Source organism: Chlamydotis macqueenii, chromosome 4, assembly GCF_036417535.1.
Source record: "Chlamydotis macqueenii isolate bChlMac1 chromosome 4, bChlMac1.mat, whole genome shotgun sequence".
Taxonomy (NCBI): domain Eukaryota; kingdom Metazoa; phylum Chordata; class Aves; order Otidiformes; family Otididae; genus Chlamydotis; species Chlamydotis macqueenii.
In genome coordinates, this window is record NC_141559.1 from 19,225,993 (window position 1) to 19,245,406 (window position 19,414).

At 44.5% G+C, this 19,414-nt stretch overlaps 1 protein-coding gene across 3 annotated transcripts in view; it reads right to left on the reverse strand.

Moving 5' to 3' along the window:
* ARHGAP24 (Rho GTPase activating protein 24) overlaps window positions 1–19,414 on the reverse strand; it is a 215,088-nt gene that overhangs the window by 68,504 nt on the left and 127,170 nt on the right. Inside the window, exon 1 of one of the 3 annotated variants that reach the window (XM_086747384.1) lies at window positions 15,964–16,581. The exons of the other annotated variants lie outside the window; for them this stretch is intronic. The gene's annotated coding sequence lies outside the window, so the exon portion shown is untranslated. Of the gene's footprint in view, window positions 1–15,963; window positions 16,582–19,414 lie in introns of those variants that run through there. 3 annotated transcript variants of the gene reach the window in all.

Consider the following 19,414-nt stretch of genomic DNA (forward strand, 5'->3'; position numbering starts at 1 on the left):
CTGTCACTGCACGGATCCAGGCAGATGTGTTTGTGTCATTTGGTTTTAACAGAAAAATCCCAGCAGCAAGAAAGGGGATGGCACCTGGCTCCCTGGGCCAGCAGGTCTGGCATAATAAAATGTTGACATCCATAAAATGCAGCCCAGTTTCTTGACCTGGGTCAAGCAGCTAAGTGTCAGCAGAAAAGCTGATCTGAATGCTCAATGTTTCCAAATGATGATTTAAAATCTTTTTGTTCATAACGCAAACAAAATGTTTCTGCCCTCACAGTTGCGATCTCAATGTATACTCAATAGACAAACCTCCACTGAGGTGGAAAATCAATAATCACAAACTACTGTTTAACATCCCCAAATGGTGACTTTTGCTTGGAAGTCTTACACTAGGATACTTCTGAGGTAGTGCCTCTCCCATAGTTGGTACCCAGTTGCATGCATCTTTCAACCATGACATTTCATTGTTGCATTCAGGAAAAACGTGTAGAAAACAAGCAATGTATGTTCTGAAATGCTACCCACACCACAACGCATTCACTCCCTTGGATGTTGCCAGTCAGCAGCGGCAGTCCTTCACCTGAGCAACACCTCTGTGCAAAGACCTCTTATTTTTTAGGTACTCAGAGGGGCAGCCCTGCCCTAGCTGTTGTGATCCCAACCCATGGCTGATCCTGAGTCAACCCATCTGCAACACCATTATCCCTGGTTTCCTTACACTAGATGAAATACAAAGCACACCCACTGTTCACACTCCATATGCTGAGTTAGTCTTCCTCAAAAAGTTATACAGAAAAGGCAAACACCAACATCATTCCCTTACTCTAACCTTCACTTTGACACCTCTTGCTCACCGAGCTCCAGCGGCCAGCGTTACCATGCTATTTGTCTGGGGGGCATTTCACAGAGGTCGCCTTCAGCCATGGAAGACAAAATTCTGCAGCACCTGGGTCCTCAGTCCTGGCCTTCAGTGCTGATCCCCACAGCTACCACAGGCAACCGAGAGCACGCCCCCTTCCCCCTGCTCTTCCTCATCCTCCACACTTGCCACCCTGAGGCACCTTTGGGCAGTAGCAGCTTCTCCCTGCCTTGTTTCTCCCCTTCCTCTCTCCCACCCACATCCCAATAGGAACTTCATCTTGGTTTTCTCAGGAACGTGTCTGTCACTCTCCACCACAGGGACACTGTGTCCTAGCCCATGGACAGTATTTAACATACTGCAAAATGTTTATTTCCAACTCATTTACACTTTGTTATTCTTGCAGCCTTCCATATCTTGTATTTTCCCTAAGTTCTTCAGCTGGAAGCAGAAAGCTAGATCCTAGGACTATAACACAAGCTTCCACAAGGAAAGCTGTTCGGTGAATTGTGCTTTTAACAAACGGGAAGGATTTAAAAGCCAAAGAGAAATATAACAGTGACGACAACCCTGACTGAAACCTGTCTGATAACTCCCGCCTGTATTTCAACATCTCCTCAGCCACAGCACATAATATAACCATTCTCTTCTGGGCAGTCTGAGTCAATGTTAATTAAAGGCACCAGCATTTTTACACAGCCACCAGGCTGCTTTCTCAATCTTTGCAACAAAGGCATTGTTTTCTTGCTCCTGCTCTTCCAAAATAATCTCTGTCCCTGGGTAAATTTAGATTTCAAGGGAAAGTGCAGAAGGTCTACAAGAACCTCATTAAAATGCTCCTTTCATTGGAGCAAGGCAGATGTTTTTATTTGCAGAAAAGCAAATGGAGTCCCAGGCCAGGGGCAAGCGTATGCCCCAGCAAGGAGAGAGGTGGCAACGGGCAGTCTGCACTGGTGGGCACGTTTCGCTTTCTGCAATTTGCTTTTGCAAAAGGTTAATCCTTGACGTGTTTCGAGGAGGCAAACGCCAAGTTGCTGTACATGTGGCTGCATACAATGGAAAGATTTTTATAGCCAAGGACAGAAAGGTCAGGGACATTCATCAAGCTCACATTTCTCCTGGAAAGCCAGGCTAAACAGCAAGTTTCTGAGTATGAGCCTCTGCTCACAAACGAACAAAACTAAGGAATATAAAACTCCAGGTGCTGGGAAAAGTGCAGGTGCTATAAAGGACTTCGCTCATCCCAGGCATCTTCTATGTTCCCCCTATCGTGCCATTAGCTATGACATAAACAAGTCATTAATATTTCTAAGCCTCTAAAGAATATATTTGGTGGATGTGGTTTATATAATACTAAGGCTTGAAACGCCTAATAAATGGAAAGGGAAGCGCATTTTTGTGTGCATCACTGGAGCAAAGCTGGACATTTGTTGTCCCCTACACCACCTACATTCAAGCCAAGCCTTGCAACAGTTACAAAAATTTTTAGACCACCTCCTTTAAGTAGCCCAAGGCGCAATCAGTTTGGGGAATTCCCTCTAGCTCCCAGCAGAACTGGTGAGCCAAACCTTGCAACTGAATTACACCACACCAGTAACAAAGAGCAGACACCTGTGCTAACAGCAAGCACAGGAGGAAAAATAAAGAGGAGGAACAGGAGGAGGAAAAAATAAGGAATTTGACCATTGGAGTAAGGAGTCTTTTCTATCCAGATCTAAAAAGTTACCACCGATGACTAAATGAGTAATACCTCTAACTTCATCCTACCCGCAGCTTGCAAATTTTGCTGCAATGATACAAACCACCACACCTGTAATTCCTGCAAAGTAGCCTCTCACTTGCAGCTCATCCCCAGCCTCCCCTCAGGAGCTCTGCTTTGGGCAACTCCTGCATCCGAGCCAGGTGACCTCTCCTGGCCCCTGGTACAGCCAGGGTACAGAGACAATGCAGATGCAGCCATTCCTTCTGGGCTGGTCTCCCCTGCTTCCTCTCTAACAGCTCCCATCTCGTCAACCGCTCTCTTCAGATAAAAAGGCTGACAGCTGAAGTATAGCACTGTAAGGAAGAGGTGCTACAAATAAACCTTCTAATATTTTGCAGGTCATCCTCTCAGAGACAATCACAATAAATCCAAATTTCTTTATTGAATTACACTGCTAGCTTTTTCCTCAGAGCTGTAGTTCAGTATACCCTTGAGTACCTGCACATTTTAGTATGTTATTTCCCCTGCATATATACAAGAACAACACTTTACCCTGTAATTCTTTTTCACCTTGCTCATTTTAAACCTGAGCATCTCTACTTCTGCTGCATTAAAATCTCTGTCGTAGCAGGCTTATGTTAAAAAAGTAGTGATTTTTATGAAAGCTCGGACATGAGAGGCTGGTATTATAAATGATGTGTGAGAGTTACGTTAATGTTGCTTTTTGCTGACAACTTTCCAAACTATGACAATTCTATGCCACCATGGAGCGTAACAGCTACCATTACACAGCTGGCACAGCCACAACACAGATTTAACACACTCTTGATTTGTTCTAATTCTGATCTTATTTTGAGAAGTTCAGAGATTTTTCCCTTGTTCTCATGATTTGTTTTTGATGGGGCAAAAAAAAAAATACACCCACAAATAATCCTGCCCTGTTGTTGTAAGACTTACTGAAGTGATTCTTTCCGGGAAAGAAAAATAATTTGTAATTTCTACCATCTAAAAACTGTGAAGCTCCTAAACAAGACTTCTCATCTGTCAGGAGTGCTGGGAGTTATTCTTAGCACACGCTGACATATACGCAGGCTTTTCCAGTACGGACACAACGGAAGCGCCGCTCTGCCCTCCAGCTGGAGGTGTGTTACAGCCACAGCTCCTACGTGCTCATCCTGAGGAACTGACGTAAGTTGAAATTTCCACATTACAGAAAGTTTCAGCAGATGCAAGCTTTTTCAAATGGATTCTGGTATATGCTGCATTGATGTAAATGTTTTCATATGACTACAGATCACAGTGTTGGCAAACACATTCAAGCAGAAATGCAACAAACTTCATCTGATGACATTTACCCTGGGACAACCTGCAGCTTTCAGTGTAATATTTTTAAAAAGGGACTTGTCCACTCCACCACAAACACAATGGCCCTCTAACCACTGTTGCTGCTTTTACTTGCCCAGTACAAAACCAAAGAGCACACGGAGTACCTCTGCTCCTTACTGCGGCTGCTCCTTTCAACTCCCAATCTCTTTTCCCGTTTTTCAGGACAGCAGGATAGGCTGGTTTGTCCCGGCACAGCCCCACCGTCAGCTGCTAACAGGCCGTATACGTGCAGCTCTCCGCCACCGATCCCACGTATGTTTTATTCCCATGAGGGCAGCTCAGTCTGCTGCCTAAACAGCCCTGGACAAAGATTACGCTGCCACAGCGGTTTCTCCATGGAAGAGCCGTTTCTGGGTAATGCCCGCCAGGCCTGCAGCGGTGTGAAGCTGCTGCACGCAGCCCTGTGACCTGAGGTTGGCAGAGGGAGCGAGATGGGGCGGCCGTCAGGGCAGCTGCTGCCCGCCACCGGAGAACAAGCTCTTCTTTGGGGCTCCTGTTGAAGGCTTTTTTTTTAGAAAATCCACTTTAGAAAATGCAGTTTTGGTTTGCCAGAGATAAAAGTGACCTGCAAAGGGGGGGGGGGGGGGGGGGGTGAAGAGGAAGCGAGTGGGCTGCTTAAATCCACAGTGTTACACAGGTCCAGATACACTCATTTCTTTCATACTATATGAGTACACAACAACCTTGTTCTCTGGATATCAGGTGCAAAAAAATGAATCTAAGGGGATTCTTTCAATTTACTCACGCAATTCAGATCAAACCATGGTTTCAGCTGCACTGGTGGAATATTTTGGGTACTCTGAATGTATACAATGCACTCAGAATTAGCCAAAATACTGATCCAATACACCATTGAGCTGGGAGGTGCTGAAGTAGGTAAAATAGCTACGAAACCCAAAGGAGCATGTAACAAAAGGGATGAACAGAATGGCACTGATTTTGCAATGATGACAAGTGACAAGAACATGCCTGTCACCAGTTTTTGCGATGCTTGGATCTCAGAACTTAAAATGCTCAGGTACTTACCAGATGTTATTCAGTACATTACACATTTTCTAGACTAAGGCTACATTTTTATCCTTAAGCTTGTTAGTTCTCCCCAAACTGGAAGCTAACACAGCACCAAAGAAAACTTTAAGCAGTGACATCTCAGCATTTCCTCTTCCAGAGCCAATAATCAGCTATGCAGTACTGCACCTTGCCTTCTTATGGCCAAGAAGCACTTCCCGATCCAGACTGCGGCTGCTAAGTGACTTTAGTCACATCAGGGAAAAACATAAGAGGGAAAGATTTTCTTCCCTATGTAGGTGCTCCACCACTGGGAATCCTGCCATAAACTCCGAACACAGGCTGTCAAAAATAAAGGTCAGGTCCATGCTATCCTCCTGACCCTTTCCCTGCCTGTTGAAGGGAACAGATTTATCACAGTTCATAACAAGATGCAGGAGAAACATTGGTTCCATCTGCAGCACGGCAGACAAAACACAGGCAGGCAACAGGAAAAGAGGATAAGTAGAAGGGTTTGTTGAGCTCCCCCCCCCCGCCCTCAAAGAACACAACCTTTTCCAAGCTGGGAGAGTTCTAACACTGAAGTCTCCTGCCAGTACTAGAGAATGCCAAACTTTCTGGTATTTTCAAAATAGTCAGTACCTGGAATTGGCTGAAAAACACCCAGGCATTTAGCTTGCTAACAATAAATTATTTCCTATAGGTTTAACATCCAATGAAGGCATCGCCAGGTGTGAGGTCCCAGCTCACAAGGGGCTTGGCTGTGGCCTGGGGAGCGGGCAGCAGCAGAGTACGCAGCCAACGCCAGCACGCACAGCTCCCCGCTGTGCAATGAGAAGCACCACGTTGCCGTACCAGGCTGCTGTCACGTAGCTGTGTCTTCAGAGAGCATCATGTCAGCAGACAGAGTTTCTGTAACGGGGGCCAACTGTAAATGTGGATTCATTAATACAGGACTGCTGCCTGGTACTTGTTATGAGGTGCTAACAAGCTTTCAACACTGAACTGCAGCTGTGAACGCACCTAGAAGCACTGAGTACCCAACATTGGCACACCAATGAATCCCTAAAACATGCTGCAAATGGATCTTTTAATTTTACACATCTTCAGAATACTATGAATGTACAATCTACAGCAGACAGTCACTTCAGCTGTATCAGTGTTTCATCTAACCAACTAAATCACTCTCACATTTCAAATTCAACAGCAATAACCACAGGAGATAAGGCAAAGCGTTCTTAATGCAAAATCACAACTCCAGTTTCTTATACAGAACAATACTTACTAAGTCTGTCTTGTGTTGGTGCCTGTGAAGTGACAGGCTAAAAGCTTCACCTGGCAGTATCTTCCCTCCTGTTAGGTGATAACACTCCCCCGTCAAGCTTCCCTTCAGTTCGGATGGCTGACCAGGTTGGTCTGTTTGCTAATAAAGTCATTCCCAGTGTCCACATACCAGATCATGGGTCTGCCCCTCTTGATTTCGATGATATTTTTGTCTGTTTTTAAATAAGTGTTACCATCACCTGCTCTTGTTCTAGTTTATATTGTCTTCTTCCCTATGAGCCAATTGTGTATCAACTCCCCAATTAAAGTCTCAAGGCAAGAATTCAAAGCAATTTTTAAATGGTAACTCCTGTTTCAAAACCAAACAACTATCCTGTGGCAGCAGAGTTCAAGGCCACAGGAATCTGTTGCTGTAATGTCTCCAGCCTTCCCTGCTTTAATGAGGCTTTCTTGTGGGGGAGCAGCTCCTCTCTCATGAGAGGGACAGCTTTCATTACTGTCGAGCTGAAATAAAAATCAGTTGTGCCTAAGCCTTCCTTCTAGTGTGCCTATAGAAATAAAAAAAAAAAAGGTTTATTTTCTAGGAAGAACAGGAAAGGAAGAAAACATGAGAGCTACAAACATCAAAGCAATAAGAATCTAGGGTTATCTCCTCATCGATTCTCATTTCACTTAAATCAGCTCACCCAATTTTGTTGTTGCACGACTGCACTTACTATTTTATCTACTTATCATATGCTAGGTAAAATAAAATGGTACAACCACTGCCAAGGACTTCAATGAACGAAGGGTTTGCCTTCCTTACCCCAGCTACTCTCTGCTTCTTTGCAGCTTCCACACTCAAGAGCCTGCTTTGTACAAAGCCAGTACTTCAGCTCCTGGTGAGGTGTTTCAGAGCACCAGCAGCCAGGACTGTCTTCCCACTGCAGTTCTGCTGCACTGCCCCACTTACATCAGTGCGAGCACTTTCTTCGCTTTTCTCTCAACAACAGAGCAGCTTGTGTTATCCCCTCTTGCCCCTGAATCAGAAGACCACATCCTACATCCAGGACATTCAAATGCAGAATAAAGCCTCAGAGTCCTTCCAACATTGTCACTAGAGTCATTCCACCTTCAGCAAAAGTACACAACAAGGTACCCAAGGGTAAGACAGAATTTCCATATGGGATGGAGCATGGCTGAAGTGACAGACACAACTAACTGATTTTCACAGCTGTGAAAGGACAACAATGATGTTCTGTTAAGCCTCCTTCCTTGGTGGTCCTTAAAACAGAGTATCACATACTGTTATCAATAAATACGGTACCTTCTGCTCATGCTCGCTGCACTGCCATTTTTCTGATACAGTCAGCAACTACACAGTTGAAATATTTTTTTCCATTTTACTCAGGAAAGGGTCAACAACATCCTGTGATCAAAATGGGAACGAGAGCCATCTTAACACTGCATGTTGCCTCTTCACAAAACCTCCAGTTAATAGGCTTCGCACCAGCAGCCTGGAAGAGGGACCCGTCCCCTCCCTGCACAGCAGTGGATCATGCAGTAGCTATGTGGTGCCGACAGCATGCTCCGCTCCGTCCACTCCCTGCTTTTCACCAGGCACAAATGGCGACAGCCTGACAAGTGCATTAAAATTTAGGCTATCCAAAGGCAGTCAGACAGAAAATTTGCGTACAGACACCCCCCCCCCCCGGGCTGCCTTCTTTGCTTCAGCTTCCTAAAAATAGCTTTTTAGAGTGGAATGAGGCTTTCAGGGTTTGCTTGGGGTTTTTTTAACCACTTTCAAAAGGACTCCCTCATCCATGGGCTTTTGTTGCTTTCAGCAACTTACAGGTCAAAAAGCAGAAGATGTACTGACAAAGGACACCTGACCCACATCTTGCCTCACCGTGCTAGGTTACGTGTTTCCTGTGCGTGCTTATGTAATAAAGAGAAACAGTGCACGTCAAAGGGGTTTCAGGAATCGTGACCTCTGCTCCTGCCTCCTCAGTAGCTTTTCGCCCAGCATTGGCAAATTCCTTGAAAAATCCTCTGCCACATTTTCCTCTTCCTGCAAAAAGCAATTAAGGATATTTACTGACCTCACAGAGGAAACATAGCACTTCAGTTAACTAAGGCTTGTAAAGACTTTAAGATCACCAAGTGAAGGGCTTTATAGGAACACGAAGTGTGTCATAAACCCAGAAAATTACCCAGCAGAGACACAAAGGTCATATCTGAAGTGAAGTGTGTCAAATAAAGATCCCGTTTAGATTTAAAGAAAAAGTTGTATTTTAAATAATTTAAATTACTACAATGCGCTTTCCCATCGTACCTTAACTAAGATTTTACAACACAGTAATGAGAGAGGTAATAATTTCACATGCTACTTGGTGAACTGGGAGAAATGTATTTAAAGGCGATTTGCAATCAGAGATACCTGACAGGAACCAAGTATAAATGTTGGTGTATAATCTGCTTTACGTTGTAAAAACGGAGTGAGGGCCCACACAAACACAAGCAAAAATGCCTCTCACTGCTACTTATCACTAGCTTTAAGTAAAAGCCTCCTTAAATTTTGGTGTTAAAAAAAGAAATCAGTTCCTTTCAATACTTCAGAACCTGAAAGCTGCCAGTGACTGGGTTCTTACAGGGCTGAAGGACAGGATCTCCTGAGCTGCATGGGGAGAGAACAGCATGCAGACAGGGACAGGAGAAGGTGCGCGCAAGGGCAGGGGACAGGCTGCTGCTCCCACCACGGCAATCTGCAAGGTCAGCAGTAGATTTTGCCCCCAGGGCATTTCTCACCTACCGCTGTCAAGCCAGATACCACGCACCAGCTTAAAAACTTGCCAGCTGCTGGCTCAACCAGCCAGCATCACAAGCCAAGTCACGGATCAGGGAAAATACCTTGCAGTTCCTGATGTAATAATTACATGGCAGTGGCTGCACCATTCCACAGGAACTCACTGCTGCCTCGGGATCCTTGTGCTAAGCAGAAGGACGCAAAGGCAGCTGGGACTACAGCTTGGCCAGAGGGAGGGCTGGCAGATGAGGGTGACCCTTCCAGGAGAGCCTGGGATACCTTACGCTTCAATTGGTAAACAGCAGCCACAGCGAGCGCCTGTACTCTTGCTGGAAAGCTGGCCCAAGGCAACATTTTTGACAGTTCATTTGGGTGCCCTTAAAGCTACCAAAAGTTCATGTAATTGGTCATCTTCTCTGCCTCACATCCCCACAGTATCGTTTCTTTCCCCTAACAGTCCTCCCTTTACCACATGTGAACCTTGAGGTGTTACTTCAGGTTTCGCAAGGTTGGAAGGAGCATAGGAGCAGGGATGATGCACTTAAGCAGTCGCCCTTCCCGTTTTGCCTGGTGAACAATACACTGTTCCGAGTATCCAAAGCCCTTTACAAAGCAGATCTCAGCAGTGGCTCCACACTCTTTTAGGATCAGTGACTGCTTAAGGTAAGAACTTCTCTGATGAAGGATCTCAGCATCTTCCTTCCATTGCTCTACCTGACAGCTTCCTCTGCCCTTGGGCAGCAGCTTCCCCCTGCAACAAGCCACAGGCTCTGCCATGTAGCAGGAGACCCCGGCGGAAAGGCTTCCAGTTTGGGGAGAACTAACAAGCTTAAGGATAAAAATGTAGCCTTAGTCTAGAAAATGTGTATTTCCCAGTCTATCATCACACATTTTGGAGATGCAGAAAAAAAAGCAAAGATAAGACCATGTTCATTTGTTCCTCTCAGGATGTCAGTACTGAAATGCAGTAGATTGTGGTTCAAGACTCATTCCTGCCAGAAACACTCACTGGACAATACCTATGTGTGATGTGCATAAGGTGTGCAACATAATTTCTGCAGAAAGAGAGTGCACAGTACAGCTTATGCAGGCTGCAGAAAAGCAGTTGCTACTGTGATTCAGCAGTGATCTTGCTGGCATTAACTCATCACCATGCTGTTTCTGAAAAAACATTGAGTTTGCTTAAATCTGGCCGATTGACCTTGTATCGCTTCAGCGCCTCTCTCTAATGACTGCAAAACTTCCAACCACAGTGTTTCTGATTCACTCGTATGTGTCCAAAAATCCAATTTACAGGCTTTTGCCAATAGCAACCAGGATGAAAAAGCTATTTGTGAATCTGAGAAAGAAAAGAAGATGTAGAAGAGGGAAATACAACAATCAAGGCATAATCCAATTCCACACAAATTAATTCTTTCAAACCTCCTCAAATTAAGTTTAAATGAAAAAAATATTTCCTGAAGACACATTTCTCATTCAAAGCAGCCACAGCTCTTCTGATTGAGTGCCTAAATAAATACATTGCACACATCACTTTTAATAAGGATAGATTTTTCCATTTTATCTTTGACCATTTATTGCAGGCTCTGACTGCACGGCCATCTCACCCATATTTTACATCACTCTGGGCCTATGTTTTACACCTTCATCCTATCATTTCATTAGTTTTCATATTATGAGTGTGAAGTAACAGAGCTCTCCAAAGCCACTAACTCTCCTTTTCTTCCACGCTGAAACAAAGATCTCAACAGCAGGCCACGGGAGGATGTGAGTGGTGCCAGAACACACAATCTCTTTCCTCTGGTAACACAACACCATCAATTGGCTTCCCAAGTGGCAGATGTTCAAAATCCACAGACATGCATGGTAGGCTTTTACTGTTAGAGGAAACATTCTGGGGTTTTGTCCACTTAATATTGGAAACTTAGAGACATCCCATGGGGAGAATAAAGTGAACCGAGCAAAGCCTGCAGCAGAATGTAAACAAGGAAGCTGAAACAGCTGCTGGATGTTGTTAGCTCTTCCACATATTTTCAGGAAACTCTCTTAAGGTCATAGATAGATGAGTATTATCTGTATTATCCTGTGTGGAAGTGGTTCAAAGCTGCATAAGGGGAGGTTGAGACTGGACATTAGAAACTGGACATTACCGCGAGGGTGTTCAAACACTGGAATAGGCTTCCTAGAGAGGTGGTCGATGCCCCATTCCTGTCAGAGGCATTTGGACAATGCCCTTAATAATATGCTTTAACTTTTGGTCAGCCCTGAATTAGTAAGGCAGTTGGACTGGATGATCACTGTAGGTCCCTTCCAACTAAAATATTCTACTCTATTCTATTCCATCCTATTCAATCATATGATACTTGTTTTTAACAAACATTTGCTGCTTCTAGCTGCCTCACTTTTATTTACTGCTAAGTGTAAAATGGCAATTCAGGTTTTCATTGACATCTTTCCATTCCCAGAAGCTGGGCTTTTTATTTTTGTGTATAAGTGAGGCCAACCTCTTTACCCTGCTGCCAGACAGACTGAAAAGTGTACTTGTCAAATCAGCTACATGCAAAGATAGTATCATTCAAGAAGAGCACCAGGAAACAGATAATAACATGAATTTGTTACCAAGTTTGGCTTGGTACCTTTGCAAGCTACCAGTAACATTGATCTGCTGTCATATCTAACCTGCATATTCTCAGAACTGCCACGCCAACTCCTTAAGTGATTTCTCCTGGTCAGACACCCCTCCTAGTGACTGCACTGTGCGGGGTACCCATGGAGTTATTAGGATGCTACCTGCAGAGACAAGCCTCGTCCTGGCCAAGCAGAGAGCTGTCACAACAGGGGACAGCTTTAGGCCAGGAAACCTGTACCCCGCCAGTGAGTGCTGCAGCAGCTGGTGCTCTGTGCCGGCCCTCGGGGAACGTGTGCTGCTCCCACCCTCAAGTGAGGAGCCGTCCTCTTTTTCCTGAGCTTAGATGCCCATGACCCATGGCCTGGAGATCCACAGTTTAGTCTCCGGCACTCTGGCATCCAACCAGCAGACAGGAAAATCTCTGGGAACCTGAAAACTACGTTACTTTTTCACTGACAGTAAAATTCATGGCCGTGTTTTCAAGAGTGCTGTTCCTACAGGTGGGGTCAAGTTCTCACAAGGAGTTAAGAATCTGTCTGCATGCCTGGAAACGGGGAAGGTTCTCAGAAGCATCCCAGACAGAGCAGCTCTTGTCACAAGCTGAACGACCCCAATATGTTCCTGGTAGTTTTGAAAGTTTGCCACTTAGTTTCATTGTTAAATGTATTTTTCACAAGACCTGTTCCCAAGAGCAGGATATAATTGCTCCTCTGCCAGTAAGAATGAATGCTGAGAACTTGCAACTTTTTACATGCACTGTATTAAAGCACTTCTTGGAAGAAGTGGGAGCTGCAGTCTATGGATAATGTTCAGGTTAAGTACTTCAGTAATCTGCTACCATCTGACATTCACAGACAGAAAAGTTAATGACTTCATTCAATGATTTAAGGATTAGAATGAATTTGGTTTTGTATCAGACTTGGCTTAAGAAGGATGAGCTGGATTCATTAGAAAATTAAGTTTAATTAATAAACTACGTCTAGTTAAAATTAGCTAACGAATTTCAGGGGAAAAAAAAAAAAACAAAAAAAAAACCCAAAGCAGTTTTAAACCAGACTATGTAACTGTGATTTACAGCTCTGCATCTACAGGACAAGAAAAAAAAAAGAATCAATTTGACAATCATTCATCTTCAACAGTAACTCAGAAACCAATATGTCTTTGAATTGACATTTAAATGACAAACTCAGCCCGGACTTCAGCTTGCTTTTGAGCTGCATTGCTTGGATTTATCGCCTGCAGGAGATACCAGGTGCAGAGCTTACATGCAATCCATCATTTTTTCATCCCAACTGGAACAATAAAGCCAGAAAGATACTATATCTGCTTGAACTAAGACTTCTGCCCCATCTCTGAGCCTGCACAGACACTAAAGTACAACTGTAATCCCATCTTGGAAAGAGAGGGCAAGAGGCAGCAGCAGTCCATCTGCAGAGCAGGGGAGGGGAGCTCTGTGATATCCATAAGCAGCTCCAGAATAGGGCTGCTACAACACAGCCCATGGTACCACCGTCTCCGGCCGTGCTCAGGGCATGACAGCATCTCACCCACTGACCTAATTAAAAGGCTTAAGGGTCTGGGGGAAGAGGAAGAAGGGATTTTATATCCAAATTCTGCATAAGCACATGCTCATTTCATAACAGCTCTCAGAAGCATCACAACTACCTCCCTCTTACCTCTCATATTGTGCAATCCACACTACCAAAAACCAACTCAATTCCTGCTATTTTGGGCTGTCTTCAAGCAGGGTAGTTGACAATAACTGTAGGTAGTCAAGAATAGCTATAGTATGTCAAAGGTAATGGAGTCTGTCTTTTGCCTTGAGGGCCATGTGTCTTTCCAACGCAAGAGGTACAGGAATATCAAGATCAGATGATGTAATTGGTCACACAGACTGTCTCTTCTGCCAGGCTGATAGCACACACCAGGCATGAACTGCATTGCTCACCTAAAAGGTAATACACGACAGCAATACACAACTTGCTGTGCACAAGTATCCTTTGTGCAAATGAAAATATGGTACTAAGACATACTGGTGAGTATTTCCAGCAGTGGTTTGTTTTATACCTGCTCATGAAACATTCAGCATAAGGGAGAAGGAAGACAAGAAGATACAATGCTGATAAAGAAATATCCAATTAACCTTTCCAGCAGTTATTTGGTAAAGTTTGTGCATTTGATCACCGCAAGCAGACAGCTTTAATCTACATAGACATGCACAGCGTCTCCCAGAGAAGTGCTATTTGCCACAGCACTAAAACATTTGTCATTGAAGTTTTAATGAAATCTCATCCACTTCTATTTTTTCCAGAAGAAAATCCAACTAATTCATCTTAATTATTAAGACAGTATAACGAGTTCTAGACTATGCTGACTCAGTTTACTGACTTCAGGTCATAAAGCAACTGACTCTTCATTGTCTTCATTTTAGTAATCAGTGGCAACTTGGCAGTCAGTATTGAAGAGTATTTTTGTAGGATAAAAATATGGATTGGCCAGAATCAATGAGAAAAAAAAACCAGGGTATTTAAATTTTAATATTTTAATATTTTTTAAAATAAGCCCCAAAACATTCATTATCTAATCTCACGTGAACATGACTGATTATTAGCTAATTATTTGAGCTCCGTTTATGCAAACATAAGCCAACACATGCTATAGTTACTCTGTTCGTGCCATCTGCACTGTTTGCATACAAATGCACATGTCTAGCACGAATACACTGAAAACTCAGTTACAAAACTGCCACTTCACCTGTCTTTTCAAATGCACCTAAAGCGCTGCTGAGGCAAAGAACACAACCACAGCAGCGCAGAGAGCAGTGCAAGAGCGGTGCATTTTGGTAACACACATTTCTAGGACACACAGGAGGCTGCAGCAGCTCAGCATGCTGAAAGCTAAGCGGGATCTTTCAACAGAGTTCATGGGAATTCAACAGTTCCCCTTCCTTACATTCTCTACCAAATAACTCAAAAGAGGCGGCATGTCATGCTATTTTAAGATAGTGGTATCATTAAGGGTAAAATAGGAGCAGTTATTTTAAAACACAGCATTGCAGCTAAAGTGCATCAAGGCTTATCCCAAAATCTGGGTCTGACTCTGAAGCAAGGAATTTGCACACACTGCAGAAGCGAGTTAAAACAAAAGGGTGAAAATGCAGGACAGCAAAGTACCGGCCAGTTACCCAAGGTATATTACTTATGCAAAAGTTTCTCTGCCCAAGTCCAGCTGCTGCTTAGAGCCCTGAAAAAGCTGGGAGCTGCTGCATGGTGACTAGCAGGCTGAAATCCTCACTCTTAAAACAAAGCACACTTTAAGAAGCTGTTACACAGCATCAACTCTTGCAAACAGACGAGGAGGCGCGCGAGATGCTGCCGAAATCCAACAGCTCAGCTCCCTGGCAGCATCACAATGAGCTGTGACACAACACACAACAGTGTCCGTCTTGGAAATAAATCTGAAGCTTTCCAGCTCTCACCTGGCACAAGCGCACGCTGGCAGCAGAGTCAGTGGCGGCGCGAGGGCTGGTGCCGCTGGGACTGCCACGAGCAGTGGCCAGCCCTGCCCGCGCTCCCACTATCTACTTGCTGGCGGCACTCTCTCCTGTGACTCCATCGCCCAGGAATTGCAACCACCTCGCCCCTCGGGGCGCGGTGCCACTGGAGGACCCACGAACATGGGGATGAGACATGCCAGGAGCAGACCCTAAACCTCCCGGGACGAGCTTCCTTGGCGTGGGACTGACCTGCAGGAAGCATCGCAGGGACAAATGGAGGTCAGGAGAGCTGCTAGAGGGAGACCACGACACTGGGGCAGAGCAGACCCGCGCCAGGCACCGCGCGTACGTACGCACACACTCAGACTCGCACACGCAGAGTTTGCCAGCAAACCCTCCACCCCTCAGTCGGGTCTGATCAAATCCTCCTCAGCTGGCTGGCCGGTCAAAGGCAGGTTATTTTCTTTTACAAGTTAATGCAGTTAGCAGAGAGGAATGGATTGTAGTACTTGTTACAGGCTACTCACCGGCACTGAAACGGCTGTATTTCTTTAAAAGCAGAATGCCTTCGCTTTGGGAAACTTACTTCTGTTTTGCTATTGTCATTTGCTAACTTGCCCAAGATCCTCTAAAATCCCAGAAAAGGCTAGGAAACGAGAAGAGACGGTTTAAAAGCTGACGGTCAGGACAGGAATTTATGGAATGAAATCTTTAAGGGCAGGAGCAGATAGAGCCAGCCAGCTAACGCTTTCATGCCCTGTCTCTGACTAGCAAATTCATTTGGTAGGGAGACCGAGGCTTACAAGATGATTTAAAATACCTGGTTGTGATGTGTGCTTCTCCACATCAGCTGGGAGTCCTTGGCGCAGCTAGCGCGCTGCTGTGTCTCGTCCTCCTGCCTTTTCCAGCAGTCCCCTCGCAATCACAATGTCGCAGTTCCCCAGGCCTTACAATCAACTGGTTTGTTGCAAGAGGACTAAAAATAGTGCTGAATTTTTCACTGAAGCACTTGCTTGAGTGAACATAGTGCCAGTCAGCCCATGCGTTAGCAAGCTGTACAGACCTTTAATATTCAATATAGCCCAGATCCTCCCGGTAAAACAGCCATTGACTTTTTTCAAAAGAGTTTTTTCTTTTTCTTTTTTTTTTTTTTTTGAGACAGCACAAAATAAATCCTGTTTCTGACTGCTAAAAGACAAAATGAGTGGAGTTGTTTTAAGGATATCCACAGGGAAAGACTGAGTCACTTAAGCTGCTTTTACGATAAAAGATCCCTGAAGGAAGTATATCTCCTTAGTAGTCTCCGAGCTGCTCAGAGATCCATATGCCTCCCCTGAAAAACAAAGTTTCACATAGTTGGGGTTTTTGGTTTTGTGTTGTTTGTTTTTAATAGTTTGAACACCTCCTTCCGCTGCAGAGTTAGTGCTAACATGGGAAACAGAGCAGGATTTCATACTGGCTAACACCTCGAGAGGATGATAAGCAGAAGCGCCTGTCCTGCAGTTCTGCAGGGCTGTTAATAAAGTCTGCGGAAAAGAGTACAAAGTGGCCCATAAGAACATTGCATATGAAAGTTTATAGCATAGGTTGACAAGTCCAGGAAAAAAAATATCAGAGAGAATTATTTTTGCAAAGTCTTTCATCACTGTGACCTGCAAACAATCACTGATGACAAAGGTTGCAAAAAAATGTCATTCAAGACACAGTTGCCAGAGCTTGCTGCCAGCATCCAAGCTGTGATCTCAGAAGCAGATTTAGATGCAAAACTTCCAGTTAGCACAGACCAGACACACGTTCACGTCGTGGCACGCAGGTGGAAAAGCCAAGAAATGAGAAGGTGTAGGTGATGGCTGGCAACAGCCACTTCTGACAATCATTCTCCTGGTAGTTGCTTCAGCTGTGAGGTGAGCACCAGAGTACACCTAACAGAGAGCCAGGATGTCCGAACCACAGCAAGTCAAGTCTTACTGCTGCCGGTGGACGTCACTCTGTAAGAGCATTTAGAAATCCAGACTCTATCACATAATATACAACAGCGAGAAGGCGGCATCTATTTTAGTCTGTGCTACACCGAGTCATTATATGACTATACATGGTGACTTTGTAAGTCAGTATAAATTTGCAAGAAAATTATTTCTTCACCTCAACAAATAAACTGCCACTGCTAGAGAAGCTTTCCAGAAGTCACCCTCCAGGCTAGAGTAGTACTGTACATACATACATATTTACATATATACATACACACACACCCACAGACAAAGATAAATCTATAAATACATATATTTTAAAGGAATATTTTAGAATGGAAGTAAACATTAAATAGTTGGGGAGTTACTGGGAACGTTAGAGGAGAGACACTGGTTTTTGTTAGATTCACTGATTTTCATAGGAAGAAGTTGAAATCAAAAAGATCAAGGTGGTCATGTGGCCCATTTGGCTGTTAATGTAAAATTGTCTCCTACATTTTTATTTCACCTCATACGTCTTTGAACATTGCTTCGATTTAATTTGCTTGGCAGGAGAACTACAGCGTTTTTGCACGTATCAAAGGGCTGGCAAATTCCTCCTACTCCTTTCTATTGCTGACAAAACCTGCTGCAAGGCAGCATATAACATCTACACAGCAGCAGAGGCAGCCACAAACACAACAGCATCTTCATTCCTGCTCCAATTCCCAGCTATTATATGTAGAGAAAAAGAGTATTAACAAAGCACAAAGTTCTTACTAATACAGCCTCACTTTGCAATCTGTTACTTCCTGTGAGTTGATTCTAACGAGAAAATACTTCAAAACACATTTGAGGACCAGCTGCACCCAGTGATGTCACCCAAGGAGTGGAATATTCCCTTCCCAATACAATACATCATACTCCGATGCTACACAACAGCTCATTCCCTTACTGAAATCAAGGGGAACGCTGCCATTAATATGAATGCAGCCCTGGGTCTCAGCCTCTTGCAGTCATGTTGAGCAAGTACCCTACTCAATATTGTTTTTCTCAGTAATTCACAACTGTCTACCCAGTAAGAGGGGCAACGAGAGAGCTACAAACATTACCTGTCCCCAAGGCCTCAGCAGCCAGCTTTCTGCAGCTGCTTCTCCAGCAGTGCGTTCATCTGTGGAGTGATAACAGATTCACAGAATCATAGAATACCAGGTTGGAAGGGACCTCAAGGATCATCTGGTCCAAATTTTCTTGGCAAAAGCACCATCTAGACAAGATGGCGCAGCACCCTGTCTAGCTGAATCTTAGAAGTGTCCAATGTTGGAGAATCCACCACTTCCCTGGGGAGGTTATTTCAATGGCTGATTGTTCCCATTGTGAAAAATTTTCCTCTTGTGTCAAATCAGAATCTCCCCAGGAGTAGCTTGTACCCATGATTCTTCATCTTTTCCATGTGACTCCTGGTAAAATGGGAATCTCCATCTTCTTTGTAGCCTCCCTTTAAATACTGGAACATGGTAATAAACTCTCCCCTAAGCCTTCTTTTCTCAAGGCTGAACAAACCCAATTCTCTCAGCCTTTCCTCATACGGTAGGCATCACAGTCCTTTAATCATCTTTGTGACCATTCTCTGGACCCTCTCCAGCCTGTCCACTTTTTTGTATAGCAGGGACCAAAACAGGCCACACCAGTATTCCAGGTGTGGCCTCACAAGAGCTAAGCAGAGTGGGTTAATGACTTCTTTGTCTCTGCTGGTGATGCCCTTGCCAATACAACCCAGCATCCTGTTGGCTTGCTTTGCTGCAGCAGCAGCATGCTGTTCACTTACATTGAGCTTGTTGTCCACCAGGACCCCAGGTCCCTTTCCACAGAGCTGGGTAGATCCCAGCCTGTGCTGCACTCCCAGATTATGTTTTCCCAGGTACAAGACCTTACATTTGTCTCTGTTCAACTTCATAAGGTTCTTGTTAGCCCACTCTTCCAGCCTATCCAGGTGTTCCTGCAAGGTGGCTCTCCCTTCCAAAGTGTCCATCTCCCCACTCAGTTTGGTATCATCAGCAAACTTCACCAGGGTACACTTGATCCCTTCATATCACTTATGAAGATATTAAACAGTGTTGGGCCCAATACTGATCCCTGGGGGACCCCACTGGTGACAGGTTTTCCAGTTTGAAAAGGAGTGACTTACCACCACCCTCTGGGTGCGGCCTGTCAGCCAGTTCCCCACCCAGTGCATGGACCACTTGTTTAGACTGTAACACGTCAGTGTCTCTAGGAGGAGGCTGTGGGAAACCATATTGACAGCCTTGGAGAAATCCAAGTAGA